At 36.9% G+C, this 22,386-nt stretch overlaps 1 pseudogene; it reads right to left on the bottom strand.

Moving 5' to 3' along the window:
- Positions 1–4,835: 4,835 nt before the first annotated feature.
- Positions 4,836–22,386, bottom strand: part of LOC115970523 — a 38,672-nt pseudogene continuing 21,121 nt past the window's right edge.

Below are 22,386 nucleotides of genomic sequence, written 5' to 3'. Positions count from 1 at the left end.
TGCCCTGTTCGTCTTTCTTGTGAAGAAGCTACTGTGTTTGTGCACTGTAGGGTTTTGTAACCAAGGAACTTCTTGATCTTCATCGTGTGATGAATTGAAGAACTTTGCAGCCAACAACCTTCTTTAGTTGGTGATTGAAGTCGTGTACCGGGATCTGCGCAATTGGTTAGTCACGTACTCGGAGCCATGCATTACAAGGAGAGATTGTCACTACAGAAGGTCCAATTGGGTATTGGGGTAAGGGTTCAACTGTAGGTTGGTATAAGGTACTGAGATTCCTTTACTTGTAACTGCTTGTTTTGATAATAGTGGATTCTCAGGAGTGGTGACTTTAAAATCACCTAGTAGGGTTTTTGCCGTGTTAGTTTTCCCCATTCGTAAACAAATCACCGTGTCAATTTATTTTCCGCTGCATACTTAGTTTAATTGGTGATTTGTTTGTGCTGCCACTACATTACATGTTAATTTGATTAATTAATAAACTTGGTTAATTAATCAATTAATTTATCATAAGGGGTTAATACAATCTTGGTCTATCAAGTGGTATTAGAGCAGGCACACTCTGATTCGGGTTAATCTTTGCTGTGTGATCCATTGACTCTTGTTGTCATGGTTGCAACTAGCTGGAAGAGATCTTTGTTTTCAAATATATCTTGTTTTTCTAATCTCTACTTGTTTGAGTGTATTAGAAAATACAAGTCTAAAAGTTATTTGAATTATATTATGATGACTATTGGAAAATATCTTAGGTTGACCAAGAAGAAAGTAGACTGTCTCAGATAAAATGAGTAAAGGAGTTCGTCTGAGAAGAGTGAAAAGAAAAGGTTTAGCTTGAAAAAGGCAGATGAGAGAACGCACCATTCCTATTGATTTGTCATCTAAGCACGAAGTGTGTTTTGTGATGAAGTCTGCATTTAAGGTTATGGATACGTGTTTATGGTACCTTGATAGCAATTGCTTAAGACACATGACTGGAGATCGATCTTTCTTCAAGGTTTTCGAGTTTAAGAAAGGTGGCAATGCCACTTTTGGTGATGGAAGCAAATCATAGATTAAAGGAAAGGGAATCATTTCTCTACCTGGATTGCCGGACATTACAAATGTTCTATATGTAGAAGGTTTGAGAGTGAACCTGTTGAGCATAAGTCAGATATATGATCAAGACTTCACGGTGCTATTCTCAAAGGGAAAGTGTCTTGTCATGGATGAGTCTGGAAAGAAACTCATAAGTGGTGTTCGCACTTTAGACAATTGTTATGGATTAGTACCTGATGTTGATATTATGTGCAATAGCATTCGTTTACCAAATGAAGATCTATGGCACCAACAGATGGGACATGCTAGTTACAAGCATCTCTCTATTGTATCTAAAGCATGAATCAGTCTTGGGGATACCAAAGCTTAGTAGAGTGAGCAATGTGGTGTGTGGATGATGTCAGTTTGGGAAACAAACGAAAGCTAACATTCGGGCACTCAGACATCTACTACATCTAGACTCTTGGAGCTTTTACATCTGGATCTTATAGGTCCAACTAGAACCAAGTCTCTTGGAGGTAAGAGATACATCATGGTTGTGGTAGGCGACTTCACTAGGTACACTTGGGTTATCCTCCTATGATCCAAGTGGATGCTCTTGAGCACATTGAAGCCTTGTGCACAAGATTGCAGAATGAAAAGAACCTGAAAATTGATCGAATTTGAAGTGATCATGGTAAGGAATTTGAGAACTCAAGATCAGGTTTATCTCAAGAATTCTCTACTCCTATTACTCCTCAGCAGAATGGTGTAGTAGAAAGAAAGAACATGGTTATTCAGGAGATGGCTAAAGCCATGTTACATAATAAGGATATGGCTAGAAACTTGTGAGGAGAAGCCATTAACACTACATGTCATACGGTTAATAGGGTGTAATTTAGACCCGGTACCAAGAAGACTCCATATGAGTTATGGAAAAGAAGAAAGCCAAATGTGAAGTACGTCAGAATTTTTGGAAGTACATGTTTCATTCTCAAGGATAGAGAAAATGTGGAAAAATTTGACTCCCGAAACGATGAAGGAATATTTCTAGGCTACTCCTCTATAAGCAAAGCTTATTGGGTATACAACAAAAGAATCATGAAGGTAATGGAAACAGTGAATGTTGTTATTGATGAGTCTTTAGATTTTGGTTTTGAGAAAGTGAGAAATTCCCCAAAGAAATTCTTCCTCTGAGCCAAAGGAAGTTCAAGAAATTGTTGAACAAGAGCCTGCATCTCCAAGTACTCCTGGTACTCCTAGTGTTGTGGAAGATTCTACAGATATATCCACCTCACCAGATTCTGAATCCCATGAAGAGAAAGGACCTTCTTCTAGGATTAAATTAAATCATCCTCTTGAAGTTATAGTGGGAAACATGAATGAACTCACATTAAGGAAGCATACAGCTGATAAATGTGTTGCTAACTTTGTGTCTTATTCTTGCTATTTGTCACAGGTTGAACCCACTAAAGTTGAGGAAGATCTTCAGGATGAAAGCTGCGTTGAAGTAATGCATGATGAACTGCTTCAGTTTCAGAGGAATGATGTCTAGACTCTAGTACCTAGACTGGAGGGTGAGCACATCATTGGCACAAAGTGGATATTTCGCAATAAGACTGATAAGGAAGGTAATGTGATCGGCAACAAGGCTCGTCTCGTAGCTCAAGGATACTCACAAATGGAAGGAGTAGACTATGATGAAATATTTGCCCCAGTTGCCCGTATGGAGGCCATCAGAATTCTCCTGGCCCTAGCCCGTCACTTGAAGTTCAAGCTTTATCAGATGGATGTGAAGACTGCTTTCTTGAATGGGCTACTTAAAGAAGATGTCTATGTGGCTCAACCAAAAGGGTTCATTGATCAACACTTCCCAGATCATGTGTTGTACCTCAAAAAGGCACTCTATGGGTTGAAGGAAGCACCTAGAGCTTGGTATGATCGGCTCACACAATACTTGGTGTCACATGGGTTCACAAGAGGAAAAGCTGATCAAACTCTCTTTATAAAAAGGGAAGACAACGAGTTAATAGTTGCTCAAGTCTATGTTGATGATATCATCTTTGGGTTGACTAAGGATGAATTTGCTCATAGCTTCTCAAAACTCATGCAGGCCGAGTTCGAGATGAGTATGATTGGAGAGCTAACTCACTTCCCTGAATTGCAGATTCTTCAACAAGATTTGGTATATTCCCATCTCAATCTAAATATGCTAAAAATCTTGTGAAAAAGTTTGGTTTAAAATCTGCTAATTCTGTTAGAACTCCTATGAGCCCAAATGTTAAGCTCACTGTTGACTTGTTAGGAAAAAATGTTGATCCATCTCTCTATAGAAGCATGATAGGTAGTCTTTTTTACCTTACTGCTAGTAGACCTGACATTAGTTACAATGTGAGAGTGTGTGCTGGATATCAAGCTAATCCCAAAGAGTCGCATATGAGTGCTTTGAAAAGAATCATAAAGTATGTCAAAACCATTGCCAACTTTGGTGTGTGGTACATCAAGGACACAAATGATATTTTAGTTGGGTATTTTGACACTGATTGGGCTGGGAATGCTGATGATAGAAAGAGTACATCGGGGGGTTCTTTTTATGTGGGTAATAATCTTGTCTCTTGGATGAGCAAAAAGTAGAATTCCATCTCTTTATCCACTGCAGAAGTTGAGTACATCGCTACTGGAAGCTGTTGCACCCAACTCCTATGGATGCAAAAACTTCTCCATGATTATGGTATTTGTCAAGAGCATCTTACTATCTACTGTGACAATACCAGTGCCATTAACATCTTTAAGAATCTGGTTCAACATTCTCGAACTAAACACGTAGAGATTCGAAATCACTTTATTAGGGAGCTTGTCGAAGATGGTACTCTTACTCTTGAGTTTATTCACACTAATGATCAGAAGACTGATTTGTTTACCAAATCTCTTGACAGCAAACAGTTTGGATTCCTTCGTCAAAACATTGGTGTCATCTCCATGGATTGATCTCTTCCTCCTCATGCATTTGCATCTAGTTTTATGCTTTGCTTTTGTTTAATTTGTTTTTTGTTTGTTTTCTTTTCTGTTTTGGTTTATTTTGTTTTTCATATAAAAAAATTTGAAAAATACAAAAACAATGTGTGTTTTGTGTACATTGGTACTTGTGTATCTTGAATGGCCATTGAAATAAAGTTTTCTAATCTTTGTATCTTTTGTAGCTTAGATGAGCATCTCTATGCATAACTAAGCAAGTGAGTTTTGTGGCTTGTGTTTGTGATGAGTATGGTTAAGTGATCTTAGGGCTCATGAATATGGGTTTTGATGAGGTCCCAACGGTCGGCTAACTGATTGGTAACTGTCTGAGGCATTGAATGCTCTTATTAATGATTCGCCTATGTTCGTTCGTGTTATGCCAAGGTGGACGAGTATAATTGATGAAGTTGTCCAAGGAGAAAGTCTCGTTAGTCCCATCATATATATATTCGATCGTACTTCTAATTGGAATATCAGCCAAATGGAGATACCTCAAAAAAAAAAATTTTTTTTTTTTGAACATTAAAATTATTGTTATGTATCAAGAAAAAAAAAGTTATACACAAGGAGACAATATATCAATGAATGTAGAAACATTGTACAAGCATCAACAATGAAGCCATTTATAAACTTAAAATTTCCAATAGGACCACTCCATTACACATTCCATGATCTGTAATTTTTCCCCGACCCCTTGCACACTAGCTAACTGCCTCCTCACCCTTGGAAAAGAAAATGAAAAGTTTCTTACACTAAAAGTATTATTTATTCACACATCCGCTATTCACACGCATTCATATTATGCTTTAAAGTTCATAAGTCATGCCCACCTTCAGCATACGCTTGTGGGGAATGTCAAACACTTCATCACTATCCCTTAAATTTCTTTTTAAGAAAGTGTAAGCATAATCAATCAAAATTCTCTTTCCAAAACTAGCTCCTTTTTTAGCAATCACTTTAATCTCACCAATGAAGTGAACAATACCTGCATGCCATGCCTTGTCCACTCCCTCAATCTCTCTTTCAACTGCCTCTGCAGGTTGCATATGATCTTCTTCAACTTGCCTATCATCCACTATTTCTCCAACGTTCTCTCCACTATTATTCAGCACTAGTCTTTGGGACGACCTAAAATCGTCACTAATAAAATCTTTCAATCTTTCTATCAAAACCTTCTCAAAGGGTTCTTGCTCATTACGCACATCTGTATATCCATATCTCACAACACAGTGAAACACATTAAGCTCTTTAGGCTCTACTCGGCGAAAATGGAAACGATCTTTGACTGGAACCTTGCTTATGGGTAGTGACTTGATGGAGATGAAAACCAGAACAGAGTGCAATGCGGGCACATTTGCCACATAATGCTTGAAAATTGGTGGGATGCCTTGAACAAGCTGTGAGTAAAACATGGCGAGCCTAGGTATTTGACAAAGGCTTGTGTTATCAGCTATTTCCTTTAACTTCTCTGGAGAAATTTTATGCTCAAGCTCATAGTAGTACTTTCTACTGAAAACATTGTTCCAAGTATACATTACAACCATTAGGACTGCTGCAAATGCCAGGGGAAGATATCCTCCTTGGTTAAATTTGTAGAGGACTGAACTTAAATAGAGAAGCTCTACACTAGAACTAGGAAGGATGTTTTGAGGGTCTATAGTAAATTAACAACTTGTTAGTTATATTATGGGGCTCTATTTGAATCACAGGAAAGAGCTTAATAATTCTTAAATTTTCTTTCCATTTTGAGTATTTGTGTTAGGAAAATTCTTAGTTTACATTTTACTAGCAGTGTAAACTTAAGTTGTACACATTTTGTGTGTTTACAAAGTAGGTTTATATTGCAAGTACAATGTAAACCTATAAAAGTACCTTTTGTGATTCCATTGTATTATAATTGTATGAATTGCAATCCTTTATCCCATTTTTTAGTTTTCCACTGAATACTCCATGTATCGCAATATGTTATGTGTCTAACTTTTTTCATTTTAAACTTTAATTATTTTATATGAAAAAAAGGGTCTAGTGGTAGGCTACGATCGGTGAAGTATAAAATAAAACGCTTAAAATGGGACAAAATGATTTCCATTTATTTGTATGACTTAGAGTAAAGGCAACTAAAAGAATATGTAGAGTTCAGAGCCTTAGAGGATTATGTAAGGTTGAATTTATTCAACCATCTAATTGGCTTTATTCCGTGTCAAATTTGCTTGTAATTCAGCATTTAGTAACCCTGTATTTAGGTGGGTTTGTTGTAAGGGTAGTGAGTGAGATAGAGTGAAGATTGCTCAAGAGTGTGCAAGAAAACAGAGACTCGCGGCTGGGACTCGCGGGTGACTCGCGGCTGCAAGCCGCCAGACGTAGCACTCGTGCCAAGCATGCTGGAAGGTGAACAGTCATGCAAGCTGGAGCACTACAGGACAAAACAGGACAACTGGCCATACGGTTATCTCGCGACTGGATCTCGCGACTTAGTCAAGCCACGAGGTCAAGCCGCGAGCCACCCCTGTTTTGTTAAACCTGACGTTTCACATTCCTCTCCCACTCCAGTATAAATACCCCTTTTACCCACGATTGTGAGAGAGCTTCCAGAGAGAATTTTGAGAGAGAAACCCTAAAGAAAAACAAGATTGCTTCACCCACAATCTATACCTTAGAGTCTCTTCAAATTCCTCAACTCTCTTCCTCTCCATTGTCAAATCCTTGAGAGGCATTATACCAAACTTGGTTCTCACCATCATCATCACTGTGAGACAGATGTTTGGATTTCTGGGAAGCAGTTAGGAAGGAACCAATCTTCATTGGTTGATGTTACGGTCTAGTAGCGGAATCCGGGAAGCTAGAAAAGAAAAAGGTTCGCGCAACCTCGTTGGAGCAAGAAGCTTGGAGGGCTTAGGTGCACTGGGTAGATTAGGCTTGGAGGGTCTATTGCTGTCCATGTATCCCAACTGTATTTTCTAGTGGATTGTTTACCGCTTGGAGGGCGGCGGAGAGGTTTTACGCCGAGGGCTTCGGTTTCCTCTTCGATAACACATCGCGTGTTGTCTTTGTGTTTGCATCTTCCTTCCTCTCTATCTTTGCCTTTTTATTATCTGTTGTGGATTTTATTTTGTGTTGGCTTAGATAGTTTTTAACCAATTTCATATTATAGCATATTTTAAGTTTCCGCACACTAGTTGTTTGACATATTGCTTAAATTGGTTAAGTTGTAATTTGGGGGTCTAAACGTTCAAGGGTGTTTTTACACGTTTTTGAACTTTCAATTGGTATCAGAACAGGTACACTTGTTGTGGTTTTATTACCTAAGTGTGATCCTAGACCCCTGTGTTGTGGTTGTTGTTATGGAAAATACCATGCTGAATTATAGCTTAAGTGTTTGTGAAAATGACTCTATGCATATGTCTGAAAGGTGTTTTACTAATGATCTCATAGAGTTGTTAAAAACTAAGAAACATGCTAGAGTATTTGTTCACATGCTGGAATATCTTGAAAATCAGAATCATGTCTTACACAGTAGCATATCTGAGTCTAAATCATTAATTAAGAAGTATAAAAGAAAGAATAGAATGTTGTGTGAGATGATTGAGAATCTGAAAATGAAAAATCAATCTGAAAGAAGCATGAAAACTGATGATGAGTTTGTGTTTGAAGGTCAAGAATGTTTGTCACATGTGAACCTATTTGTGCATACCTCGTTGAAGGTGTTTAATGCGTGTTTGTGGTATCTTGACAGTGGGTGTTCTCGCCATATGACAGGGGATAAGTCACTGTTTAAGACAATCAAAGAAAAGGTTGGTGACTATGTGACCTTTGGTGATGGAAGTCATGCTCAAGTCCTAGGCAAAGGAACCATTGAGATACCTGGTTTGCCGCTGTTGAAAGATGTGCTGTACATAAAAGGGCTGAAGGCGAATTTGCTGAGCATCACTCAAATTTGTGATGATGATTTCCTGGTACAATTCTCCAAGAAGGGATGCTTGATCATCAATGAAGAGGGGATTCAGGTTTTGGAGGGAAGTCGGACTACAGATAACTGTTATGGAATAGTTCCCACGGCACCCCTATCGTGTAGAAGTGCTCGTGTGGATATGTTGGAGCTGTGGCATCACAGATTTGGGCATGCCAACTTCAAACAAGTAGCAAAAGTCTCCAAACTTGAAGCAGTCGAGGGACTTCCTAAGTTTGGTAAAGTGAAGAAGACCGTTTGTGGTGCATGTCAAATGGGGAAGCAAACTAAGGCAAGTCATCACAAGGTGAATGTGAGCGCCACTTCTCGGTGCTTGAAGTTACTTCATGTTGATCTAATGGGGCCTACTAGAACTGAAAGCCTAGGGGGGAAAAGATACATTATGGTCATTGTGGACGACTACTCAAGATACACTTGGGTTGAATTCCTTAGAAAAAAATCAGAAGCATGTGAGAGGTTGGAGATTCTGTGCAAGAAACTACAAAACGAAAAGGGGATTCCGATTGCCAAAATCAGAAGTGATCATGGGAGGGAATTTGAGAATGCAAGATTCGAGTCCTTCTGTGAGAAGAATGGGATTAAGAGAGAATTTTCAGCTCCCAAAACTCCACAACAAAATGGAGTGGTAGAGAGAAAAAATCGTGTGATTTAGGAGATGGCAAGAGTCATGTTGCTTAACAAGCAAATACCTCAAAAATTTTGGGGAGAAGCTGTCAACACCTCGTGTCACATGGGCAATTGGATTTTCTTTCGAGTTGGTACAAAGAAGATTGCCTATGAGATATGGAATGGGAAGAAGCCTAAAGTGAAGTATTTCCGGGTGTTTGGAAGTAAATGCTATATCCTAAATGATCGGGAAAATCTTGGGAAGTTTGATGCGAGAAGTGATGTGGGTATTTTTCTTGGGTACTCTACTACAAGTCGAGCGTATAGAGTGTTTAACAAGAGAACAAAGACTGTGATGGAGTCGATAAATGTCAAGATTGATGATGCCCTATCTAAGGTGGAAATGATTGATGATGTAGAAGGGCCGAGCACCAAAGAGCCCGATGTTGAGGTAGAAGCTTTGGATATAGAAGGTGAAGAACCTATACCAGAAGCAGAATCGACTCCCATCAACCCAAGAATGGAAACGAGATCGATGTCTAGAACATCAAGTCCTCTTACTCCTCCGGAAGTCTATCCCCCTATCTCTCGAAGTGATGAAGTTTCCACTTCAAAAAGGCCATCTTCAAGAGTCATCAAGAATCATCCGGAAAGTAACATCATAGGATCTCTTGATGACGGTCTTCGCCTCAGGAAAGGAAACATTCTGCTAGCCAATCATGTAACTTATCACTGCTATCTCGCACAGTTTGAACCAAAAAGGGTTGAAGAGGCTCTTCAAGATGAGAATTGGGTTGAGTCAATGCATGAAGAGCTGAATCAGTTTGTGAGGAATGATGCGTGGGAACTTGCTCCAAGGCCTGAGAACGTTCATGTTATAGGCACAAAATGGATTTTTAAAAACAAAACTGATGAAGAGGGAGAGATAATTCGAAACAAATCTCGGTTAGTAGCTCAAGGATACACTCAAGTAGAAGGAGTGGATTTTGATGAATCTTTCGCTCCGGTGGCAAGACTCAAATCCATTCGAATCCTCATGTCCATTGCGTGCACTTTGAATTTCAAACTTTATCAAATGGATGTAAAGTGCGTATTTCTGAATGGATATCTAAATGAAGAAGTATTTGTTGAGCAACCAAAAGGATTTGAGGATCCTCATTTTCCAGATCATGTATTAAGATTGAAGAAAGCCCTTTATGGCTTAAAACAAGCGCCTAGAGCCTGGTACGATCGTCTTACACATTATCTTCTAGATAGAGGTTTCAAAAGAGGGTATGCCGACCGAGCTCTGTTTGTCAAAAATGATGAAGAGTATCTCCTTGTGGCACAAGTCTATGTCGATGACATAGTGTTTGGGGCAACCATCGAAGATCGTGCTACTGAATTTTCTGAGGAGATGAAGAAGGAGTTTGAGATGAGTATGGTGGGGGAACTCACATTTTTCTTGGGTCTTCAAGTCAAACAACAGAAGGAGGGTATTTTTGTATCTCAAGAGAAGTATGCCAGAAATATTGTCAAGAAGTTTGGACTAGACTCCAAAAAACATGCCTCCACTCCCATGAGCTCATCCACTAAACTGAATGTTGATTCGTCTGGAGTCGAAGTAAGTCCTACATTGTATAGGAGCATCATAGGGAGTTTGCTCTATCTTACAGCCAGTAGACCGGACATTGCTTTCAGTGTTGGCGTTTGTGCCAGGTACCAGGCTAATTCGAAGGAATCTCACCTGACTGTTGCTAAGAGAATCATTCGATATGTGAATGGTACTTCAAACTATGGTCTGTGGTATTCAAAAGACTCAAATGCTTGTCTTGCTGGATATTCAGATGCTGACTGGGCTGGGAGTGTAGACGATCGGAAAAGTACTTCAGGTGGCTGTTTCTACCTTGGAAACAATCTTGTCTCGTGGATGAGCAAGAAGCAGAATTCCGTGTCTCTATCTACTGCTGAAGCAAAATACATCGCTGCTGGAAGTTGCTGCACTCAGCTTCTTTGGATGAAGAAGTTACTTCATGACTATGGAATTCCTCAAGAAACAATGTGTGTCTTCTGTGACAACACCAGTGTCATCAATCTTTCCAAGAATCCTGTCCAGCATTCAAAATCTAAACACATAGAGATACGTTACCATTTCATTAAGGATTTGGTAGAGGAAAGAGTTGTGTGTCTTGAGTTCATACACACCGACAATCAAAAGGCGGACATCTTCACCAAGCCTCTCGATGGTCCACAGTTTGAATCACTTCGTAAGACCATTGGTGTTGGTACAATTCCTTGACTCTCTTGTGTGTTGTGTGCTTCGCATGTTTATAATATGATAAGTCTGTTTGTGTTGGGGCACACACTTCTTTGTTAGCTCTTTGTGCAACATGTTTATTGTTTGTTTGTCCATTTGTGTATACTGTTGCTTCTTTCTATGTTTGTTCAATCATTTTCTTCTTTTATGTCAAAAATCCAAAAATCACATAAAAATTAGAAAATCAAACAGCTTGATTGACATTGTTGAGTTTTTGTCTCAAAACTTGTTTTTCCTTGTACCTTTGTACTAATGGCTTTGTGCATTTTTGAGCATTACTTGTTTCTTTGCACTCATATCTCTGTGGGAGAAATCTTGAAATCTTTGTGATTGTTGTAAATAGATCTTCAAACTTGTCATGAATGATTAGTGAATGGTTTTGTTGATCTTGAGACATGCATAGACTTGTGTCTATATATCTTCCCACTCTTTATTTTTTGTTTTGCTAAAAAGAGCTCACCAAATGTAAATCTCCAAATGAAAAGAGATATTGAGCTGCAAAAGCCTGTCGCACATTCTAGTATTTGACTAGAAAAAAGGGTAAGCGACCTTATATTAAAGTGAATGTTTATTCAAAAAGCCAAAGGCTTGTTCATTAAAGTGAAATATCAAATATCACTCTTACAATGAGAGGTGATTGACTCAAAAGATCAAAAAGATCAAATGTTATGATTGAAAGTGGAGTCAAATGTAAAGCTCCAAATTATGTTATCAAGTCTTGTGGGAGGTCATATATACATATTTATATAATTGAGATGGATCTCAATATCTAGTGCTAATTGTGTATGTCTTCGTTGAATTGATCATTGAAGCTTCACATTAGACTAAAGTCTATCTCGTTGTTGATATCCACACACAACACACAAGTTTATGTTCAATAAATGCCATATTCATTTGTGTGATTGTACTTGATGAAATGTGTTTTCACATGCTCAATCTTTGTTAATTCAAGCACAAAAATATTTTTGAGTGTTTTAGGTGTTTTTGGAAAGTATTTTGTTTGAAAATTCTGAAAATTTCAAAAATCCAGTTTTGCCCTGTTTTGGCGGCTTAGTCGCGGGTATGACAAGTTGCTTGCCTCAATCGTGTCTTCGCGGGTCATATTTGGCAACTTGTTCGCGAGTGGAAGGTCCAGTCGCGCGGTTTACTCAGAGATTTTCGCGGCTCATCTCGCGACTCACTCGTGGGTAGACCTTCCAGTCGCGAAAAACACTTAGAAATTTTTTTTCAAATGTTTGTCCTTGAGTGTTTTGGCGGCTTGATCTGGCGACTCGTTTCAGTCGCGAAAATCGCGTGTTTTGGAAATACAGGGGCAGTTTTTAAACTTTTTGTTTTTCCCTCGATCTTTTTGTGACTGTTCATTGTTTTTCTCATTTGCACTTACCTGTTCACACCGTGCCTCCATTTTCGATCTCCATTGTTTGCCTCTTTTCAGCTCTAAATCATCGAGTAACAGGTATGGTTTTTCTGTCTTGAACTCTTTTCTACTTGTTGTTATGGTTTTCCCTCTGGATTATTCGCATTTGATTGTGATTTTGAGCTGGGTTTTTAGCTCAACTATTACTCTTTGTCCATGCTTAGCTTATGGAAGTTTCTGTCTCTGTTTTGAGCTATTTTATATTGTTGGTTTTGTTCTTCATCATGTGCTTAGCTAGGGTTAGCTATTTTTTGTCTGATCTGCTGTTGATGTGGTGTTTCAAAATGATCCTGTGTGGTATCCTGTTGATGTGTTGTTGAATGTGGGTCCTTTATCAGCTGATTGTGTGGTTCTATTTTGACTCTTTCTACTGTGTAGTTCAATTTGGGTCATTTGTGTCCCTCATTGCTATTTTCTGGCCATTTTCATCCAGCTATTAGGGTTTCTTCATTGTCCCTAAATTTCCACTAACCCACTGCTAATAAAGTCTGTTGGATTGTGTTCTGCCATTTTTCTTGTTCATAATACAGACTAGTCATGTCACCATTCAAGAAAGCTGCTGTGAAAGGAGGTAGTTCCAAAGGGAAGGAACCAGTAATTGATGTTGATGATTACCCACCTCAAACAAAAGGGACTCGTTCTTCATCAAAGAGTTTCGATCCTAACAAGTTCAGATCATATGCAGCCTATCAGTCTTATGAGAATTACTTTCTACATGCCACACCATTACTAGAAAGAGCTGTGGATCAGCCCTCACTTCATGACACTGACATTCCAAAATGGTTTGCTCACAAGGATTGGAATTACCTTCTCTCTGATCTGGATGACGCGTATGAAAATTTGGTAAAAGAATTTTATGCTAACGCAATTATGGAAGGAGATGAACTTAAGTGCTGGGTTCAGAAAAAGAGCTTTTCTGTCTCTCCTGCATATTTGGCAGAAATTCTTAACATCAACAGACCAATTTTCCGACATTCACCGGTTTACGATGATCTCTGTCCTAATGAGGAGCTTCTCAAAGAAAGTCTTGGTCAAGATTTGGAGTTCTCACCCAATGGGAAATCCATCGGTGTTTCCTCTCTGTCTCCAAAACTGAGAGTGCTTACAATTGTGATGTTTCACAATTTGTACCCTTTATGAAGCACTGGGTATATAAACCTCGGACATACTTTGTTTCTTCATGATCTAATCTCTGATGTGGAAATAGACATCTGTGCTCATATCTTTCATGTTCTGCGCAAAACGGTTCTTCGAACTGAGTCTCGGATATGCGTTCCTTTCTGCAGTCTCATTTCACGGATCTTGAAGCTCAAGGGAATTTATCCAACGGCAGAAGAATCTCCTATCTCAAGACCAAGTCCAATCAACATGCATACATTCAATGCAAGCATTGGACATAGTCAAAGGAGAGCCAAACCAGAAACTTCTGCATCTCACAGTGGATCTCATTTCAGCACTCTCTCCCTAGATGAGAAACTTGATCACATTGTATCCTCTGTCCACGAGCTGAATACAAAGATGTCTGGACTCACAGCTTCTCTACACCATCAAAGCACTCGATGGGATATGAAGTTTACTTCTCTTCAAACTCAATTGGATCAAATTCAGAGAAAGTTGGAAGAGGATGAATAGCCTATTCCATGACAAAAAGGGGGAGTGATAGGCATGATCAGAGGGGGAGGATATTACCTAAGGGGGAGTGTCTTTACATTCTTCTTCAGTTTAAGTTTTCACTTTAAGTTGATATATTGTGTTTTGTAAACTGTTATTCAGGATGTTTTTGTGTTTTGTACCCATGTGCTTTTGTAAGCTTTTAGGGTTAATGTTTTATGCATAGTTTGTAGGCTTTATGGTTTGTACCTTGTTTATTGCAGCCTTTATGCTATGTTGAAATCAGTACTTTAATCTAAATGTCCTGCATTTTGGTTTATGTACTGTCACTCTTGTGCCCTTGTAGGATTGTTCCTAGATGCATATACCTTGTGTATTATGCATTGGTTGAGTGTTGAACATACAAGTGTCTTGCCTTGTGCTTGTTAACTTGTATGTCTTTGTGTTCATTCCAAGTGTGAATGAGCACTGTGATCACTACCTTGTGGTGTTCACTTGGTTGATCAAGCCATGGTTTGTTTCTTAACTCCATATTTGCTTGATCACATTTTGCCTGTTTCATATGCATTTATAATTTTCTGCTTACAATGATCATGGTGCATTGTTGTGTTTCAGGAGTATTATGTCCATATGATTCAAGTGCTTCACAGCTTCTAGAGTTAGTGTGAGTGAGTTTTGTTCAACTGTTCCCAACTCACATGTTAAGTCTAGAGTCTGTTTTAGAGTTTTGTCACGGAATAGCCAAAGGGGGAGATTGTAAGGTTGAATTTATTCAACCATCTAATTGGCTTTATTCCGTGCCAAATTTGCTTGTAATTCAGCATTTAGTAACCCTGTATTTAGGTGAGTTTGTTGTAAGGGTAGTGAGTGAGATAGAGTGAAGATTGCTCAAGAGTGTGCAAGAAAACAGAGACTCGCGGCTGGGACTCGCGGGTGACTCGTGGCTGCAAGCCGCCAGACGTAGCACACGTGCCAAGCATGTTGGAAGGTGAACAGTCATGCAAGCTGGAGCACTACAGGAAAAAACAGGACAACTGGCCATACGGTTATCTCGCGACTGGATCTCGCAACTTAGTCAAGCCGTGAGGTCAAGCCGCGAGCCACCCCTGTTTTGTTAAACCTGACGTTTCACATTCCTCTCCCACTCCAGTATAAATACCCCTTTTACCCACGATTGTGAGAGAGCTTCCAGAGAGAATTTTGAGAGAGAAACCCTAAAGAAAAACAAGATTGCTTCAACCACAATCTATACCTTAGAGTCTCTTCAAATTCCTCAACTCTCTTCCTCTCCATTGTCAAATCCTTGAAAGGCATTATACCAAACCTGGTTCTCACCATCATCATCACTGTGAGACAGATGTTTGGATTTCTGGGAAGTAGTTAGGAAGGAACCAATCTTCATTGGTTGATGCTACGGTCTAGTAGCGGAATCCAGGAAGCTAAAAAAGAAAAAGGTTTAGCGCAACCTCGTTGGAGCAAGAAGTTTGGAGGGCTTAGGTGCACTGGGTAGATTAGGCTTGGAGGGTCTATTGCTGTCCATGTATCCCAACTGTATTTTCTAGTGGATTGTTTACCGCTTGGAGGGCGGCGGAGAGGTTTTACGCCGAGGGCTTCGGTTTCCTCTTCGATAACACATCGCGTGTTGTCTTTGTGTTTGCATCTTCCTTCCTCTCTATCTTTGCCTTTTTATTATCTGCTGTGGATTTTATTCTGTGTTGGCTTAGATAGTTTTTAACCAATTTCATATTATAGAATATGTTAAGTTTCCGCACACTAGTTGTTTGACATATTGCTTAAATTGGTTAAGTTGTAATTTGGGGGTCTAAACGTTCAAGGGTGTTTTTACACGTTTTTGAACTTTCAGATTACCATAGGCATCACCAATGTTTGTTGTGGTCCTGAAACCTAAAGTGACAGCTACACAAGCCAACATAAGAAGGTAATTAGCTTAAGGTACATAAACTTGTCCTTCATACTTAGTTGGTGTGAATTACTTTCACCCGAGGGAAACACCCTAGTGAGAGGGATTGTTGGATTATAGAGAAAGTCCCGAATATTATGGCTTGGCTTGCTATAATTGATGCTAATTAATACGGTCACCACAAAGGTTGGCCAATATAGAGGTCCTACATCATATATATATATATATATATATATAAAATATATATAAGGACCACATTTGAATGAGTTAACTATGTCAAATACTTTAGACAATACATATATGTGGAGAGAGAGAGAGAGAGAGAGAGAGAGAGAGAGAGAGAGAGAGAGAGAGAGAGAGGAAACAATGTGGCCATGGATATGCATGTAATCCTATATCATTTACTTGGTATGGATTTGTAAAAGGTATTAGCAACAAGAACGTATTGACTCTCTGTGATGAATTAATTGATCAATTTGCCAAGTTTATTAATTAATCAAATTAACATGCAAACACGTGGTAGCACAAACAAATCACCAATTAAACTAAGTGCAATGGAAAATAACTTGACACGGTGATTTATTTACAAATGGGGAAAACTAACACGACAAAAACCCCATGGGGTGATTTTAAGGTCACTACTCCCGAAATTCCACTATTATCACAACAAGCGGTTATAAGTAAAGGAATCCCAGTACCTTATACTAACCTACAGTTGAACCCTTACCCCAATACCTAATTGGACTTGTTTTGTAGTGACAATTTCTCCTTTTGATCCATGGCTCCCAGTACGTGACTAACCAATTGCGTGAATCCTAGTACGTGACTTCAATCACCAACTAGAGAAGGTTGTTGACTGCAAAGTTCTTCAGTTCATCCCAATGATGAAGATCAAGAAGATGTTTGGTTACAAAACCCTATGGTGCACAAACACAGCAACTTCTTCACAAGAATGATGAACTAGGGCAAAATCGTGTCTCCGGTCACAAATTGCTTGAACAAACTTTGCTTAACACTTGTGCAACTTGTGTCTTCTTTGACGGCCCTTAAAATAATCCTTTTATATGTCTAGGGTTATGAGAAAAGAAAACCCAAACACATAATCCCATATTAGAGTCAAAACAAAATTGAAAATCTGTTTTTCATAAACCTTGACAGATGCTTATCTGTTGAGATACTGTTGAGCAGCTATCGAGCCATGGGGCTGGAACAACTTCTTAAGCTCGATAGATGGGCTAGCTGTCGAGTTTTAATGATAGGCACTTTTCAGCTTGAATCTTGGACAGACTTACATGGCTTCAACACTTGATCTTGAAATACCGTTTCTTGAAGTATTAAACACATCCTAAATCTACCCAAATACAAGTAAAATGCGTTTTGTTAAAGGATTTGCAAATTACATAAAATAATGACATATGTTCCTAACAAGTGAATCACATATGTCCTAACACAGTATATGCCAATATAAGAGCTGGATAGGTCTAAAAACACATGCTTATTTGAATGGATCGAACGGTGAAGTGACCAAGATCAGCAAATAAAGCCTCAGTTCTTGCATATTTTTAATTAAAAGTAATAACACTTGTTAAAAAACTTTTCAACTAATTAATTGAAGGTATATATTACAATTTATGTAGGAAAGAAGTTGCAACCTGTTATGGCAAGGACAACACCTCCCAAGGAAATCCAAGCATCTTTTTTGTTACTTTGAAAATAATCTATGATATACTTAGGATTTATGGCCTTAGCAATAGCTGGATCAAATTTGATGAAATTGTAGAGGTCAATGCCCCCAATGAATGCAAACCAAATGCATATTATTGGAGCTAAGCTATACCCTACTTTGTCTGTTCCAAATCTTTGAACCATGAATAGCAGAATCAAGATAACCATTGATATCCAAACAACCATATCTGTATTAGACAAAATAACTAGTTATTAGTCTCTTGTCATGTAAATTTGCACCTAAAATACTGTATATCAAATTACTTCAATTTGAAAGGAAAGAGTCTCAAAATGATCTTTTTAACCTTTATATATATATATATCACATCTAATTAACATCCCATTAATATGAAATTTGAAATGCATATTAAAAACGACAAAAATATACAATTCAGCAATGAGTTTTCTTAAACATTAACTTAATAAAAGTTATGGAGTGTTTTATCATCACAGAGAATTACACAAAGTATAATTTGATCCTAATCCAAAGATATAGTATATAGAAGAAGAACTTTATTATTATTATTTTTTGGAAGATCAATTAAAACCACCAGATCATACTCTTTTTATTGTAATAAATAATGTAATTTTTTTAACTAGAATATCATATATAAGGGCACTTTGTAAATTTTTTTTTAAATTTTTGTTGTTGTTGTTGTTGAGGAAATAGTAATACTTTAGTAGAACACACAAACACGAAAATAATATATAGAGTTTTTTAAACAGACTTATAATACATTATATAACCAGAGTACTACTACAAAATGACCTAACTTTTGTAATAGTTGCTTAGGGTTATAAGGGCTGAAGACTCTAACACACACAACCGATGTGGGATAAACATCTCTATATTAATTGGGTAGTGCTTGTATTTACGAAAATTATGGACTGCCTAAGTGGAATTTGAACAAATTGTTGGGAATACCATAGGTAAATAAAATTAATTGAACAGTCTTTTTTTGTTTGCTTAGATAGTTTTTTTTTTTTTTTTTTGGGTCACTTTTCAAAATTATTCACCTTAATTTAAAATTGAATAAATGAAAATGTTTGAAATCTTATGAAAATTCTGTCTATTGATTTCTTAAAGTAGAGAATATTTTAAGACATTCTAAGACAAAATAGTGGACAGAAAAATTGAAATGAACGTAGTTTATAATAAATTGATTTTTTCTTTTTCGTTTTGCTAAAAAAAAAAAAATCTTGCTATTCAAAAAATAATAATAATCATGATGTGTGGGTACCTTGTGTTACTTTCGTTGTGGCTACCTGGATTCCTCCCACAGCCGATAAAACTAGCATCACAAACATTGGAAGCGAGAAGATTGTAATTCGTATTCAAAAGCCAAATAACTTGAGGGAGAGTAAAAAGACAAAAGTGAAGTGAAATTCCATGCAGATTGCAAAGAGGGTAAAACTTCAATACAGTATATTAGGTTCCACAATCAAGTGTTTGAATTTAATTGTTTAAGGCAGAGACGGAACTAGGATCAAAATTTAGGGGGGCCAAAACCTCAATAAAAAAAATTATTTAAAATACAAATTAGCATATATTTAATGTTAAGAAAATATCAACAAAAGAGAGGAGAAACAAAATAACCGTTTATTAATACATTTTAAATTAATAATTTAAAAATAGAATTCAACATTCTTTTAAATAAAAAAAATCATCTATAGTTGATTTTGTACTTAACTTTGCAACAATCTCCCTTTCAATCCTAATTTCTTTTGATTATTGATACATGAATTTATAAAATTTATATAATAAAATTTGTAATACTAATGACTATACACTACACATTAGCACCAATTTATTAACGCAACTATTCAATTCTATAACACCCCACATAAAATTAAACTAATTTACTAATAAACAACCAACTAGTAAGTGGTAAGTTAAAAAAAAAAATTAAATATTTTAAGTTAAAAATTAATAGTCAAACACACCTGCCATCCCACCCCACACATTGATTAATGGCCACCCACGCACCCCACTCTCACTCACTACAAGTACATTAACTTGGTTTGTAATTTGTATTCATCTATCTTAATTCTTTTTTTCTTTGCACTTTTTTTTTTCTTTTCAGCAAAAATAGTCATATCTTTTTCACGAAAATTCAAATAGTCAATCTTAACACTCATAAAAAAAAAAATCTTGGATCTAAGAAGAAAGAGTAAGAAACAGCCAACACAGTAACACAGATGTTGTAGTATACTTGTTTGCCAGTTGGGTTATCATTTTCATGGGCCAATTTGTAACTTATTGGGAGGAGGGGGGCCAAAAGTAATTATTTTGGACTCAATTGTTAAACTATTCATTAAATGTGTATACTATTACTATTTAAAAAAAAAATATTTTGGGAGGGGGGGGGGGCGATGGCCCCCCTCTGCCCCTTACTAGTTCCATCTCTGGTTTAAGGTACTGTTAATTTTATTATTGCTTTATATTATTTTTTTATAGATAAAGTTTCAATCTATGACGTCAGCTTCTGATGATTGTGTTCTTTATTATCAGACTAAGACATCAATTAGTTTTTGGTGTAGGCGGTGATTGAACTACAAATTTCTTATTTAATCATCAGAGACTTTACCAGTTAAACTAACTGGAACCCACTTTTACTTTATATTCTTTATTCTTAGTAAATATGCGTAAAGCTGTAATTCTAATTATTTTAATTTTAAAAAAATCAAATGCTATACTTAATTGAGCAAAGATTTTACATGAGAATTCAAGAAGGATGGCAAAAATGCCATACTCTATCCAACTTTTCTTGAAGAGGATATGTGAATGGCCAGTTTTACTCATTCCGCACCCACAGATGATATAAATATAAATATATTATTTTATATTTATTATTTATTTTTATACATATTTTATTACTATCTTCCAAAACACTCATTTCTTTGTCTTTCTCGATGCTCTTATCTTCAACCTTTCTCATTCTCTCTCATCTATCTTATTAGTGTTGGAGTCACTATATTAATGATGACAGAATGCCTTTACTCTGTCCTGCTTCACTTCGGGAATCTTCTGGTTAAACTTGCCTCATTTGCTAAATAAATAAATATAACCAATTTTTTCCTAAATTGAGCTTGAATTGTTCATTGACGACTTGATTCCTTTATAGCCCTACTTCCAAAAACTTAGAAAACAAGGTGAACCTTTACTCTATGCATGAAAAACCGAGGTATGTCTATGAACACCTGTATTTGCTGATTGCAATTGCACTAGTTTCTTTACATATTCTAAAATTATGATTCTAATTTTATATCAATTATACAATTTAAAAATAAAAAGATGAATTTACGTGTCCTTTTAAAAAAATAACTATGTGACATTGACGCCTAGAGCATATATTCTGACTTTCATTTCATCACATGGAAGTACTTGAATTCTGAGCCTATAAAGAATTTTTTATTTTTTATTTTTAAGAAACAAACACAAGCACAAAGTAGAGGGAATGAGATAGCTCATGTCATATGTATATAACATGTATCTCATATACATTTAGGATCTATAAATGAATACATTTGATTTCACACGTACCTAAAAGAAAAGTTCGTACATAATTTATATATTAATCTAATACTATATATAAAATCAGAAGCCTTTCTTACAATTAAGGAGGTGCTATCATGTAGAAAAAGTGGCTATCTAAAATTCAACCATATATAAGTTAAAAAGCGATAAATTGGATTGAGATCCTCTAGATTTTCTAGTGTACTCTACCAAATAGATTTCCTTAAATCTTAACTAATAGGCCAAGAATGTATTGATTCTTTGTGATAAATTAATTGATTAATTAGCCAAGTTTATTAATTAATCAAATCAACATGCAATGTACGTGGCAGCACAAATAAATCACCAATTAACTAAAATATGCAACAGAAAAAAAATTGACATGGTGATTTGTTTACGAATGGGAAAAACCTATACGGTAAAAACCCCACTAAGTGATTTTAAGGTCACCACTTCCGAGAATCCACTATTATCACAACAAGTGGTTACAAGTAAAGGAATTTCAGTACCTTACACCAACCTACAGTTGAACCCTTAGCCCAATACCCAATTGGATTTGTTTTGCAGTGATAATCTCTCATTTTTAATGCATGGCTCCCAGTACGTGACTAACCAATTGTGCGGATCCCAGTACGTGGCTTGATCACCTATTTGAGAAGAATGTTGGTTGCAAAGTTCTCCAATTTATCACACGATGAAGATCATGAAGTTTCTTGGTCACAAAACCCTACCGTGTACAAACACAGCACCTTCTTTAAGAGAAAGAAGAGTTAGGGCAAATTAGGTTTCCGGTCACACATTTCTTCACATTTGTGGAATTGTGCTCTTGTGCAACTGTGCGTAACGTTTTACGACCTTAAAATAATCCTTATATATGTTTAGGATTGTGAGAAAAGAAAACCCAAACATACATTCACGGATTGGATGAAAATCAGCTTGAAAAGCTGAATTTCATAAACCTCGATAGATAGCCATTTATCGAGCTAGTTGTCGAGCCACGGGCTTCAGCAGCTTTTAAACCTCGATAGATGCTAGCTATCGAATTTTAAAATCCTGCACTTTCTTACTTGATTCTTGGACAGACTTGTATGGCTTTAACACTTGAATTTGGAACCTCATTTCTTGAAGCATTAAATTCATCCTAAATCTACCCAATTACAAGTAGAGTGCGTTTTGTCAAAAGATTAGCCAATTACATAAAATGTTGACATATGTTCCTAACATCAAATCACATATGTCCTAACAATCTCCCCCTTTGGCAATTTGTGACAAAACCACAACAAACAAATGAGATATG

The sequence above is a fragment of the Quercus lobata genome, chromosome 12 (genome assembly GCF_001633185.2).
Source record: "Quercus lobata isolate SW786 chromosome 12, ValleyOak3.0 Primary Assembly, whole genome shotgun sequence".
NCBI classification, from domain to species: Eukaryota; Viridiplantae; Streptophyta; class Magnoliopsida; order Fagales; family Fagaceae; genus Quercus; species Quercus lobata.
The sequence above is the reverse complement of the archived record's forward strand: the minus strand, read 5'-3'. Positions and strand labels throughout refer to the sequence as shown.